Raw genomic sequence first — 12,353 nt, forward strand, 5'->3', positions numbered from 1 at the left:
ACCAGAGGTTAATTAAATTACGTTTATCTTCATTGAAATATCACAACAACCAATTAAAAACAAAAAAGCACTCATAGGTGATTATTTTGAGTCCTTGACTGTCTTTTGGCTGTTTCTACACTTATATCACCCTGTTTCTCCAAACATAACATGTATAAAATGGAAATTGTGATATTTCCACCTTCTTTCTCTGTACCCACACCTGTATTACATCTACGTAAAAACATGCCCATAACCTCAACTCTTAATGCTCTAAGCTCTCAGTTGAACCATATTACTGTATTGACAACCTCCTGCTACTTCTATCTCAAAAACATCTCTAGAAGTAATCCCTTCCTTACACAAGAGGCTACTAAAATGCTTGTAGATGCTCTAATCACTTCACTTCTTGACTACTGTATAGAGATGGCCCGAACCTCCGATTTTAGGTTCGCGAACTTCCACAAAAGGTTCGGTTTGTGCGAACTTCCACGAACCGCAATAGACTTCAATGGGGATGCGAACTTTGAAAACTAGAAACATTTATGCTGGCCACAAAAGTGATGGAAAATGTTTCTGGTGCGTGCACATGCCTGGCTTATTTTTCTGGCTGCAGTGTAGCTGCAACAACAAAACAAAAGGCATGTACATGTGCCCATTCCCCTTCGTGATCATTACCTTGCCGCGATGAAGGGGCTTGCGTATCACAATGAAGCAATGACCGCCGGCTATATGAGTGTCTCGGGGGGGGGGGGGGTGGCACACCAATTATAATAAGGTCGTTGCTTCATTGTGGTCAGACCAAATTTGATCAGCTGGACAGTCACTGTTGTTCTATCATTGAGCTACCACAGCCTGGCGACCATATGGGCTTGAAATCCGCCATGGCCTACACTCTCGCCATGGTGCACACCAGTCCAGCATGGCCATCACAACACACACAGCTGTTTGCGGTGCGTTACACAGTGAGTTTGGTGTGTCAGTGTGAAGCAGTACTCTAATTACACGCCCTGATTGATGTTTACACTTGCAAGATGTTTTATAGCACTTTAGGCCTGCAATTTAGCATTCAATGTGATTTTGGCCCTTAAAACGCTGCTTTGCGTCAAATTCAGATTTTTCCCTGGGACTTTTGGCATCTATCCCACTCCGCCTTACCCCCTTCCAGGTGTTAGACCCCTTGAAACATCTTTTCGATCACTTCTGTGACCAGCATAAGTGTTTCTAGTTTTCAAAGTTAGCCTCCCCATTGAAGTCTATTGCGGTTTACGGAAGTTCGCACGAATCTAATGTTTGGCAAAGGTTTGCGAACCCGGTTCGTGAACTGAAAATCGGAGATTCGGGCCATCTCTATTCAGCTCATGTATCCTTTAACACTTTTCCAACCATTCATAAACACTCTGCAATCTTAAAGAAACTGGCTAATTAGGGTCATTACCACTTGGAAAACAGACACCCCATGTTTCCACTAGAGATGCTTAATGAGATGCTAATAATTCCAGCATGCATGCAAATGTATCGCAAATTACATGCAGTTTCAAATTGGACCAATCAAACTTCCTGGCTGCAGACAACATCCTTTAAATGTGCATGTAAACTGAAATTATTCACATCTCATCTACCATTCTTAGCTTTCAACATATGCACAGGGAACGTTCAACAGCCAAACCAATCAAATTTTTCCTTACAATTGTTAAACTACATGGAGGAAACCGACGCAGACTTAAGCTCAACACACACCATACAATCTTGGTTGTACAGATTTACCAAATCTATGTAGTATAAGGGCCAACAGATTGAACATACCTTGAATGATTGATTGGATGAGCTCTTATACTACATGAAAGTGGTAAGATTGAACAACCAAGATTGTATGGTGTGTGTTGAGCCTTAGGGAACATACAAGCTCCGTGCAGATAGTGCCCTGGCTGGGATTAGTAGCGGGGACCAAGCACTGCAAGGCGAGAGTACTAATCACTACGCCACCGTGCTGCCCATAACACTACTCAAATTGAGATTTTTATGAACTGTAACTAGGGGTTATTTTTGGAGCAGTGCTTCTATTCAGTGCCTCCTCAAACAACATGAAAAAATAATACTAGGGCTTATTTTCAGGATGGGTCTTTTAGGGGGAAAATGTTAGTTAGTGAAGTCATTTATCAAATTACAGTACCAATAAGGAGACTTAAAGAGAAACCGTGACCAAGAATTGAACTTCATCCCAATCAGTAGCTGATACCCCCTTTTACATGAGAAATCTATTCCTTTTCACAAACGGTTTCCTGTCTGTGAACCTTGTTGCATTGTGGGAAATAGATGTTTACAGCTGTTTCCCACTGCGAAAAAAGCAAGCAGCAGCTACATCACCTGCCAGCAGTAAAAATGTCATCATGTGATAAATGTCAGAATGTAAATCAGGGATTTAAAAGATTTTACAATGGGAAAACACTGACTAAATCATTTATACATAATTATTGTAAAAATAAAGCACTTTTTTATTACATTATTTTCACTGGAGTTCCTTTTTAACTACTCCAAGATTTCCTCCTGACATTGGACTCCTGACTCAATTATCAACAGTACTATTTTGTATATAATTCTCCTTTAGCATAACTCATTAAGTTATCCCTGATTATGTCTTTAATTAACATGCGAACAGATCTCAATATATCACAGGATGGCCAGTAGAAATACAAATACTGACAACAACCGTCTAACATCTAGCAGATACCAGTCACTGTAAGTAGGCAGTCTCCTAACAGTCCCATTGCTAGCATAGCGAAGTTGGACTACAAAGATGATGTTATTAAGATGTTAAAAACTCTTAGTTTCAGTTACCTGAAGTGAAAAAACAAAAGTTAGATACATATCTCAATAGGTGGAGACCTCTGGATAGTCCAAGACAAGACACAGAATGTTTATGTCATTTTTTTTCCTAGCGGACTCAAAGCGCAGCCACTAGGGCGTGCTCAGTAGGCAGTTAGGGAGTCTTGCCTAAAGGTCTCCTTACTGAATAGGTGCTGGCTTACTGAACAGGAGGAGCCGAGATTCAAACCCGGGTCTGCTGTGTCAGAGCCCTTAACCAGTTCACTATCCAGCCACTGGATAGGCCAAATGCTTCCTATCCTCTTACCCCATCCACACCTGCACTAAAACCCTTTGGAAATATTTGGCAATTATTGTACATAGAATATGAAAAGCCGCTGCAGCTAAAGCTAACAAAAGTTTGGGATGCATTAAAAGGGAAATAAAAACTCGAGATGCTAGCATAATATTGCCCGTTTAACTCTCTAGTAATGCCTCATCTGGAATATGGAATTCAGTTCTGGGCACCACATTACAGGAAAGATATTGCAGTTTTAGAGCAGGTGCAGATACGAGCAACAAAATTGATACGTGGGATGGAAGGTCTCACTTACCAGGAAAGGTTAGATAAACTGGGTTTATTTAGTCTAGAAAAAAGACGCCTTAGAGGGGATCTAATTAACATGTATAAATACATCAGAGGGCAATATAAAAGCTAATTTTTTTTTGAGCCAGTGTCCTGCATTGCTATTCATCCAATGAATAACATTCAACTGTTTGGGGTGGCAGTGTGCAATGCAATGGACCACAGAGCCTCCCTGGAACAATACAGTGCATCTATACACTCTGGCATTATGTGAACTAAGCCAAAAAGTGGGGAGTTTTGTAGGAGTTGGGAGTTCGTATTTAAAGAGGAACTCCAGTGAAAATAGTGTAAAAAAAAGTGCTTCATTTTTACAATAATTATGTATAAATGATTTAGTCAGTGTTTTCCCATTGTAAAATCTTTTAAATCTCTGATTTACATTCTGACATTTATTACCTAGTGACATTTACTGTTGGCAGATGATGCTGCTGCATGTTTTTTTGGCAGTTGGAAACAGCTGTAAACAACTATTTCCCACAATGCAGCAAGGTTTCCAGACATGAAACTGCCAGGAATACGTACTCAAGAGTTTTTTGTGGGAGAGGATTCACCACAATATCAGTCATACAGCACCCCCTGATGGTCTGTTTGTGAAAAGGAATAGATTTCTCATGTAAAAGGGGGTATCAGCTACTGATTGGGATAAAGTTCAATTCTTGGTCGGCGTTTCTCTTTAAAGGACTTTCGAGGCGAGGAGGATTACAATCTGTTTACTCACCTGGAGTCTTTTCCAGCCCCTAGCAGCCGTTACAGTCCCTTGCCACAGCCCTGGTCCTCCTCAGTGTCCCGCTGGCCGCCGGTAATGATAGTAACCTGCCAGCGGGGTCGGCTCTTCTCCACCTGCACGGGTACTCATGCCTGTGCATACACGTCATCTGGTGCAGAAGAGCCGACATCGCCAGCGGGTCTTGATCATTACGAGGGGCCATCGGGACACCGAGGAGGACTGGGGCTGCAGCGAGGGACTGAAACCGCTGCTAGGGGCTGGAAGGGCTCAGGTGAGTAAACAGAATGTAATCCTCCTCAGAAGTCCTTTAATGTCACCTGTCCTGTACATGTCCAATCTAGTGAACAACAATTTAGAGTGGTAGCAGGGGCGTAGCAATAGGGGGTGCAGAGGTAGCGACCGCATCGGGGCCCTTGGGCCAGAGGGGCCCCGAAGGATCCACCCTCTATCACAGTATTAGCCCTCTATTGGTCCTGTGCTGATAGAGATCACTTCTATAGATGCTTTGAATAGTGGTAATCCTTAACACACTGTTCCCCATCCCCTTCTTGCACCTCTGACACTGGGGTTGTCCTTGGCAGGTTTTGGTGCGCCGTATCAATTGTTATGTATAGAGTGCTTGGGGGGGCCCCATGTAAAACTTGCATCGGGGCCCACAGCTCTTTAGCTACGCCACTGAGTGGTAGAACAACAATTGAGCTCTGTCGTGCAGATCATCCTGGCGTCAGTTGTATCTGAGTCACAACCTGAAACAAATATGCAGCTAATCTTGTCAGATTTTTGTCAGAAACCTCTGATCTGCATGCTTGTTCAGGGTCTATGGCTAAAGGTATTAAAGGAAGAGGATTAGCCAGGCAATTTGCATTGTTTAAAAATAAACATAGATGGCAGCCTCCATCTCCCTCTCACTTCAATTTTCCTTTAAATACTGTTATAGTTACCTGAAAACCTTGAATTAGCTCCCTATAAATAATCCCCTGGGCTCCAGAAGAAAGACAAGCAAGTGGGATCTCATATACTGAGCTGCTGGAAAGCTGAAACATTGATGACACCACTACTACATCTTCATGTATGAGTGGTGTCCCTGAGTAAAGAGCATAGATGACCTAGATCTCACCTATTTTAGAAACTGACACAGAAGAAGAAATATTCATTTTCCCCTCCAGTGACTGAAACTTGTCAGATGTAATTATTTTCCTGGCTGGGTGGTCTAATTGACTGTTCCCACTAGCGCTTGCTAATAGCCCTTAAAGAGGTTTTATGCATGGAATGCAGTGTAGACACAAAGAAAATGATTAACACATATTGCATTCGCCATTTTAACCACCATTTCCAAACAAAGCAGAATATAATGTATTTTCAATGCAAATGTCTCAAACACAGCTGACATGCCCATGTAGGCTAGCCCTTATCTGAGCTATATGCATCCCGAGTGTTTATTTAGCACCCATAAGGATAGATTTGAAAGCAGCTGAGAGTGAAAAAGCCAGGTTCACTGTAAGGGCCTATTTCCACTGGTTCTGCATCAGTTTTTCTGGATGCAGATTTCTGGATGTGGCTATTTAGGGACTGTTTCCACTACATTCAGATTCTGAATGCAGGAAAACTGACTCCAATGAATGCCTATAGGGCCTGTTTCCAATAAACACATTTTTTTCTGATGAAGATTTCTGCATCGTGCATCCTTTTTCCCATACAATGAAAACGTTAATGGAAACAGAACCATAGGCATTCATTGTAGTCAGTTTTTCTGCATTCAGAATCTGGGCCTGCTTCCACTAAATGTGATTTTTCTGATGCAGAAAAATTATGGATTGCATGTCGCAGATTTCTACAGCAGAAAAATTGTGTTTAGTGGAAACAGGCCCATAGGCATTCATTATTCATTGGAGTCTTTTCTGCATCCAGAATCCACGTGTAGTGCAAACAGGCCTGTACATTACTTGAAATTGTGGGCCGATTGATCTTCAGATTTAATAATTGTATTGAACTGGAAGAGAATCAGCAATTTTTGTCCACAATTGGTTGATTGGATCAATGGAGAATGCTGGAAAATGTGGTGCGAGGTGGTAGCACCAATCAATATCGGCCACCCAGTGCCCATGAGCAGTATTGAAGGCTCACTTGTCCACTGCCATGAATCCTGGCCCTTCAGTGTCTGATGTTACCATAAGCAGTTGTACCGCGTGGCGTATGTAGCAATGTCATTGCATGCGTCCCATGTCATGTGGTACAGGCGCTCGCTGTGACTTCGGACACCAGAGCAGACCAGGATTCACAGCAGTGGACAGGTGAAGTTTCAACGCTGCCCATGAGGAGGACATATACATTTGAGGGGCGGCAGAGGAATCATTTCCAATAGATTTAATGCTAAAATCTATTGGATATCATTGCGCAGTGTGTGGGAAAGCAACAGATCCCTCTCTGATCAGATTCGATCAGAGAGGGATCTATCTAATGGCCGATCTGGCCATATATTAGGTGATGTATGGCCATCTTAAGATTGCTATCTAGGCTTCAGAGAAGCATAGGCTTAAAGAGACGCTGAAGCGAAAAAAAAATTATGATATAATGATTTGTATGTGTAGTACAGCTAAGAAATAAAACATTAGAAGCAGAGACATACGTCTAATATTGTTTCCAGTACAGGAAGTGTTAAGAAACTCCAGTTGTTATCTATGCAAATTGCCATTGAGCTCTGCGACTTTTAAAGTTATAGAGAGCTCTGTGTCCGGAAGGCTGTTATCTTAACTGTATTGTTTTTTCCTTTGCAGACAACAGTTCAGGACAGGTCAAAAGTTTACTCAGCATTCTAAATGTTTTTTTTTTACAGAACAGGCAGTGGTGTGTAAACTGCAAATATTAGAGAATGATGCAATGTTATAAAAAAAAAACACTATATAACTGAAAATAAAAATATGAGAATATTTTCTTTGCTACTATTCTAGTAATTATCCGTACTACACAACCAATTCATTATATCATCATTTTTTTATTCTTTAAGTGTAATAGACAACCTAACCAGCAAATAAATAAATGAAAACAAAACAAAAAAAATAAGCAAAATAGAGTTTTTATATTGAATTTAATTTGTATAAATTTTGTATATAATGTTTTGATACTACTACATATATTTTTATATGTATACTCTATTTTGCTTATATTTTTTGTTTTGTTTTTTGCATTTGTTTCGGAGCCTCAGGCTCATTGGGTCGTACGGACCCTTCTCAGTATTTTTCCTGGTCTCTTTTCCCCTTTTCCCTTGTTTTTTTTATTAAATAAAAACAAGCTACAGATGCAAGATGAGTAAATTAAAGTGTCATCTTCTTCCGTGAATTTAATAATGGCATAAATTTCACAAAACTCAAATCTCACATTATGACACTAGCTGAACAGAACTGAACATGCTTAGAAAAGAACAGAGTTCACATGTTTATTTTAATTATTTCTTTAGCGTAATGACTGGAGTGCCACTTTAATGCAACATATGTTGATGCAAATGACTGTTTAGCTATCTGAGTAATGTTCAGCTGCATATCAGTGACACATGTACTCTTCTATACAATACGCTGCATGACAAGCTTTGTTATCAGAACTACAACAGTCAAACAAATGTTAGTGTAACACTGTTCACCACCTGTTGTTTTTCCATCTAGCATGTATAGCACAATGGGAACATTGGGAAGTCATTCTAAATGAAAGGGAAATGTAAGAATGTTATAAATAAGCTGTATTGTGAAAGATCATGCGGTCCTTAAAATAATGAAAATGTCAGAAAAAGTTAAACTAAAATGTATCCTTTATGTTGAAAAAAAAAAAGTTTAATAAATAATGGCAATAAGTAATATCAGTGATATCACTATATTTCTGTATCAAGAGAAATGTTTATAAATTTTGTGAAATAGGCCCCTTAGCAGTTAATATTTAAAGTTTAATTCTACTTTAGTGGAGATAAAAAAAGGATGTCTATATAAATTGCAAGGCTCTTAGCATGATTAGTTTCAGTATTCTTTGACTTGATGTTTTAAAGGCAGACTAGAGTGAAGTCTTTTGTATGTACTGCAGTGATCTTCGTAAAATGGGAGTGTCTACACAAGGTTCGCCTATGGTTCTGAAACATCAGTAAGCCCATCCAAAATTCCTTCAGGGCTGGTTCACACTATGAGTGCCAGCGACTTGGAAAGTGTTTTGTAATGTACAGTAATGCTATGTATGTGTTCTCGCTTGAGCGATAGGATTTTTTTAAAATTACACATAGCCTTAGGGCTGGATCACACTGCAAGAGCTTTTTAAGTGCTAGTGATTTTAAAAGCACTTGCTAATGCAATACTATGGGGGATTGTTACGATCGGTGAAGCACAGAGAGGTCTTATTACCGGTGATCTGCAGTATCACGGGAAATACAGACGTATACCAGATTATTTGTGATCTGCAGTATCACCGATAATCCAATATACTAGCTAACCTCTGTTCACCTGAGTAAAGTGTAGTGATTGGTGTAACAGTAACAGAGGACAAGCCTCAGTGCAGCAAGGGGTGTTGCACAAATACCTTCCGCAGATCTGAGCTCTCCAAGACGGGAGGAGTCAGATTGACAATAGGAAGGAAAGTCCAAGAGTGACACTCAAGAAGAAGTGTCACTAACAGGACAGGGAACCGCCTCCAATCGTGAGGTCGGTTCTCGAGGTCGGACAAGCCAGGTCGTAACACACGGACAGACAAGGTACAGGTACAGCAGGCAAAGGCGGAGTCAAAGTACAGGCAGGGTTCGGCAACTGGGTATCAGATATAATCGGGGTACAGAATCAGGAGGCAGAAAACAGAGTCTAGGTATGAGCCGGGGTTCGGCAACAGAGTATCAGAAATATCGAGGTACAAGATCAGGGTTCAGGAGAATGGTCGGAACAGGCAATAGGTCATAACATATAATCACAATCAAACTAGTACTTTAGCTATCAAATATCTAGCTAAGTGTAGGATTACAGCTCCAGCTGGTCCCGGCACACTTCAGGATCTGACTACGGATCTGGGTGCTCCCACGTATGTGATCGCAACGCCAGACACCCGAGAAATGACCAGGCAGCAGTATATATACTCTTCTCACTCCCCAGCACCTCCCACAGTGCTGGACCAATGGGGAGTGAAGCCAGAGTCAGCTGACCAGCCTGGTCAGCTGACTACCTCTGGCTGCCATATATGCCCTGCCTGAGTGCGCGCGCGCGCGTCACTCTGAATCTGGAGGGACTACATGTCCCAGTCACAGCAGCCCCGCTCTGAGCCTCCACAGCGGAGGTACTCGCCCCAACCGCCGCGTCCAACGCGGCGGTTTCTCCGCGTTCCGCATGGTTCACGGGGACAGCCGCCTCATGCTGGGAGGAGGCGGCTGCCTCACCGTGTGTGGGCTGCGTCTGTGCGCGGAAGGAGCCGCCCGCCGCTGGATCATGGCGACGGTTCCTCCGCGTTCTTACAGGGATTTTTTCAAAATCACATCGCTCCAGTGAGAACACACACATAGCATTACATTAGCAAGAGCTTTTAAAATCACAAAGAAAATGCTCAGAAAAGCTCTTGCAGTGTGCACCAGCCCTTATATTAGCAAAGCGTTTTCAAATTGCCGGCACTTAGCACTAAAAAGTACTTGTAGTATGACCCAGCCCACCTCAGGGCTGTTTTCCACTATCAGTATTTTGTGATCCGATTCCAATTGATTGATCCCAGGATCCTAGGGCAAAAACATCGAATGGCAATCACGCACGTGCAGAACTACTGTGCCTGCGCGGTACACTCCACACCACGTGCCAGTGATTGACAGCAATGCTTGCACAGTAGAGGACGACCTGGCGAGGTCGGCCTCTGCACTTTCGGGGACCGGGAGCCAGCGGCTGAGAGCAGAGCTGTGGCAAGTGACATAGCGGCTTCTAGGGGCTGGAGGAGGCCCCGGGTAAGTAGATGTCCTTTTTTTATGCAGCTCATATGTTCCCTTTAAAGGTAATCCGAGGTGGAAATAAACTGATAAGATATACAATTGAATACATCCTCTTGCCCTTGAAAATGACTTTTTTTTTAAACCTGTCATTTTATTTTCTTTGTATCAGCTAAGAAAAGAATGTTTAATTTTTTTCAGTTTTCTCCCGCTCTCAGAAGCCTGTTTTGTGGATGTAATTATTTTTTCTGTGAGGGTTACACTATAGTCTGACTAAGTCCCGACTTTAGAGAACCTGTCACTTGCCAGACAAAAAAGGGAAGAAAAGGAACCCATCCCAGTTATTTGTATGCTTAGCACTGTACAATACATACACATGTACATCTCATCACGTCACAGGTAAACTTGAGTATCCTTTAAGATGGGCATCTTTTCCTCTGAATAAAAGTTAAAGGGGCACTACAGCTAAAAACTGTAAAATTTAAAATATGTGCAAACATATACAAATAAAAAGTACATTTTTTCCAGAGTAAAATGAGCCATAAATTACTATTCTCCTATGTTGCTGTCACTTACAGTAGGTCGTAGAAATCTGACAGAAGTGACAGGCTTTGGACTAGTTCATCTCTTTATAGGGGATTCTCAGGGATATATTTATTTTCAAAAGCACTTAGTGACTGGCAGTTGCTCTGTCCAACTGCCAAAAAACTCTGCTCTGTCCAACTGCCAAAAAACTGTGTAGCGAGCAGGAAAGCTGGCCAGCATCATTGTTTAAATCATTTTTAGGGAATATCTTTATAAAGAATAAAAGCCTTGCTGAGAATCCCCTATGAAGAGATGGACTAGTCCAAAACCTGTCACTTCTATCAGATTTCTACTGCCTACTGCAAGTGACAGCATTATAGGAGAAACGTAATTTATGGATCATTTTACTCAGGAAAAAATTTACTTCTTATTTGTATATGTTTGCACATATTGTAAATTTTACAGTTTTTCGCTGTAGTGCCCCTTTAAACACTTTCCGCAGAATATCTAAAGGTTTTGCCAGGTGACACAATACTTTCACTTCCTGCTTCCTCAGTTCAGTCATTGTAAATAATCAGACACCATTGTATTAAAAAGAAAATCATGAATGACACATTACTACAGGCCATTACTCAACTTATTATCAAATGAATTTATTTATTTATTTAGGTATTTAGTTTTTGAGTCAGCTCATTTAACTTGGTGCTGTTTTTCACTTGTTTTTGAATACTGTGCCCAATATTATATATGGGTTCAGATGAGGAGAGTGGGATGACTCCAAGCAAGGTAGTTTTAGTCCTGGCTACTGCTTTGTTTTTTGTTCTTTTGTTGCCATTATCCTGATCTTGCTAGAGAATACATTAACAGGAAAAGTTTCTTTTTATAGACCTAAAGGGGCACTATGGCGAAAAATTGTGAAATTTAAAATATGTGCAAATATATACAAATAAGAAGTACGTGTTCTCCAGAGTAAAATGAGCCATAAATTACTTTTCTCCTACGTTGCTGTCACTTACAGTAGGTAGTTGAAATCTGACAGAAGCGACAGGTTTTGGACTAGTCCATCTCTTTATATGGGATTCTCAGGGATTTTTTTTATTTTCAAAAGCACTTAGTGAATGGCAGTTGCTCTGTCCAACTGCCAAATAACTGTGTAGCAAGCAGGGATGCCGGCCAGCATCATTGTTTAAACCCTTTTTAAGGAATATCTTTATAAAGAATAAAAGCCTTGCTGAGAATCTCCTATGAAGAGATGGACTAGTCCAAAACCTGTAGAGATGTAGAGAACGGTTCGCCGGCGAACGGTTCCAGGTAAACTTTGGTGGTTGGCGTTCGCCTGGAGCAGGCGAACTTTTGCGGACGTTCGATTTGCTCCATAATGCACTATGAGGGTCAACTTTGACCCTCTGCATCACAGTCAGCAGGCACATTGTAGCCATTCAGGCTACACTAAGCCCTGGAGCCCCCCCTTATATAAGGCAGCCTCCGGCGGCCATTAGAGTCACTCATCTGCCTGCTATTAGACAGACTAGGGCGAGCTGCTGCAGATTGTTCTCCTAGGGACAGATTAGTTAGGTTCTTAGCTGCTTAGCTTGCTCCTGGCTGATTATTATTGCTTTTATAGCACCCCTCAACCACTCTTATCAGAGCTAATCCTGTTTTTTTTTTGTGTGTGTGTCAAACTGACAACCTTTGTTGCAGACACAGGCTTGCTAATTCATACTGTGTGTGCCACTGCCAGCAGCCCA

The sequence above is a fragment of the Hyperolius riggenbachi genome, chromosome 1, assembly GCF_040937935.1.
Source record: "Hyperolius riggenbachi isolate aHypRig1 chromosome 1, aHypRig1.pri, whole genome shotgun sequence".
NCBI lineage: Eukaryota > Metazoa > Chordata > Amphibia > Anura > Hyperoliidae > Hyperolius > Hyperolius riggenbachi.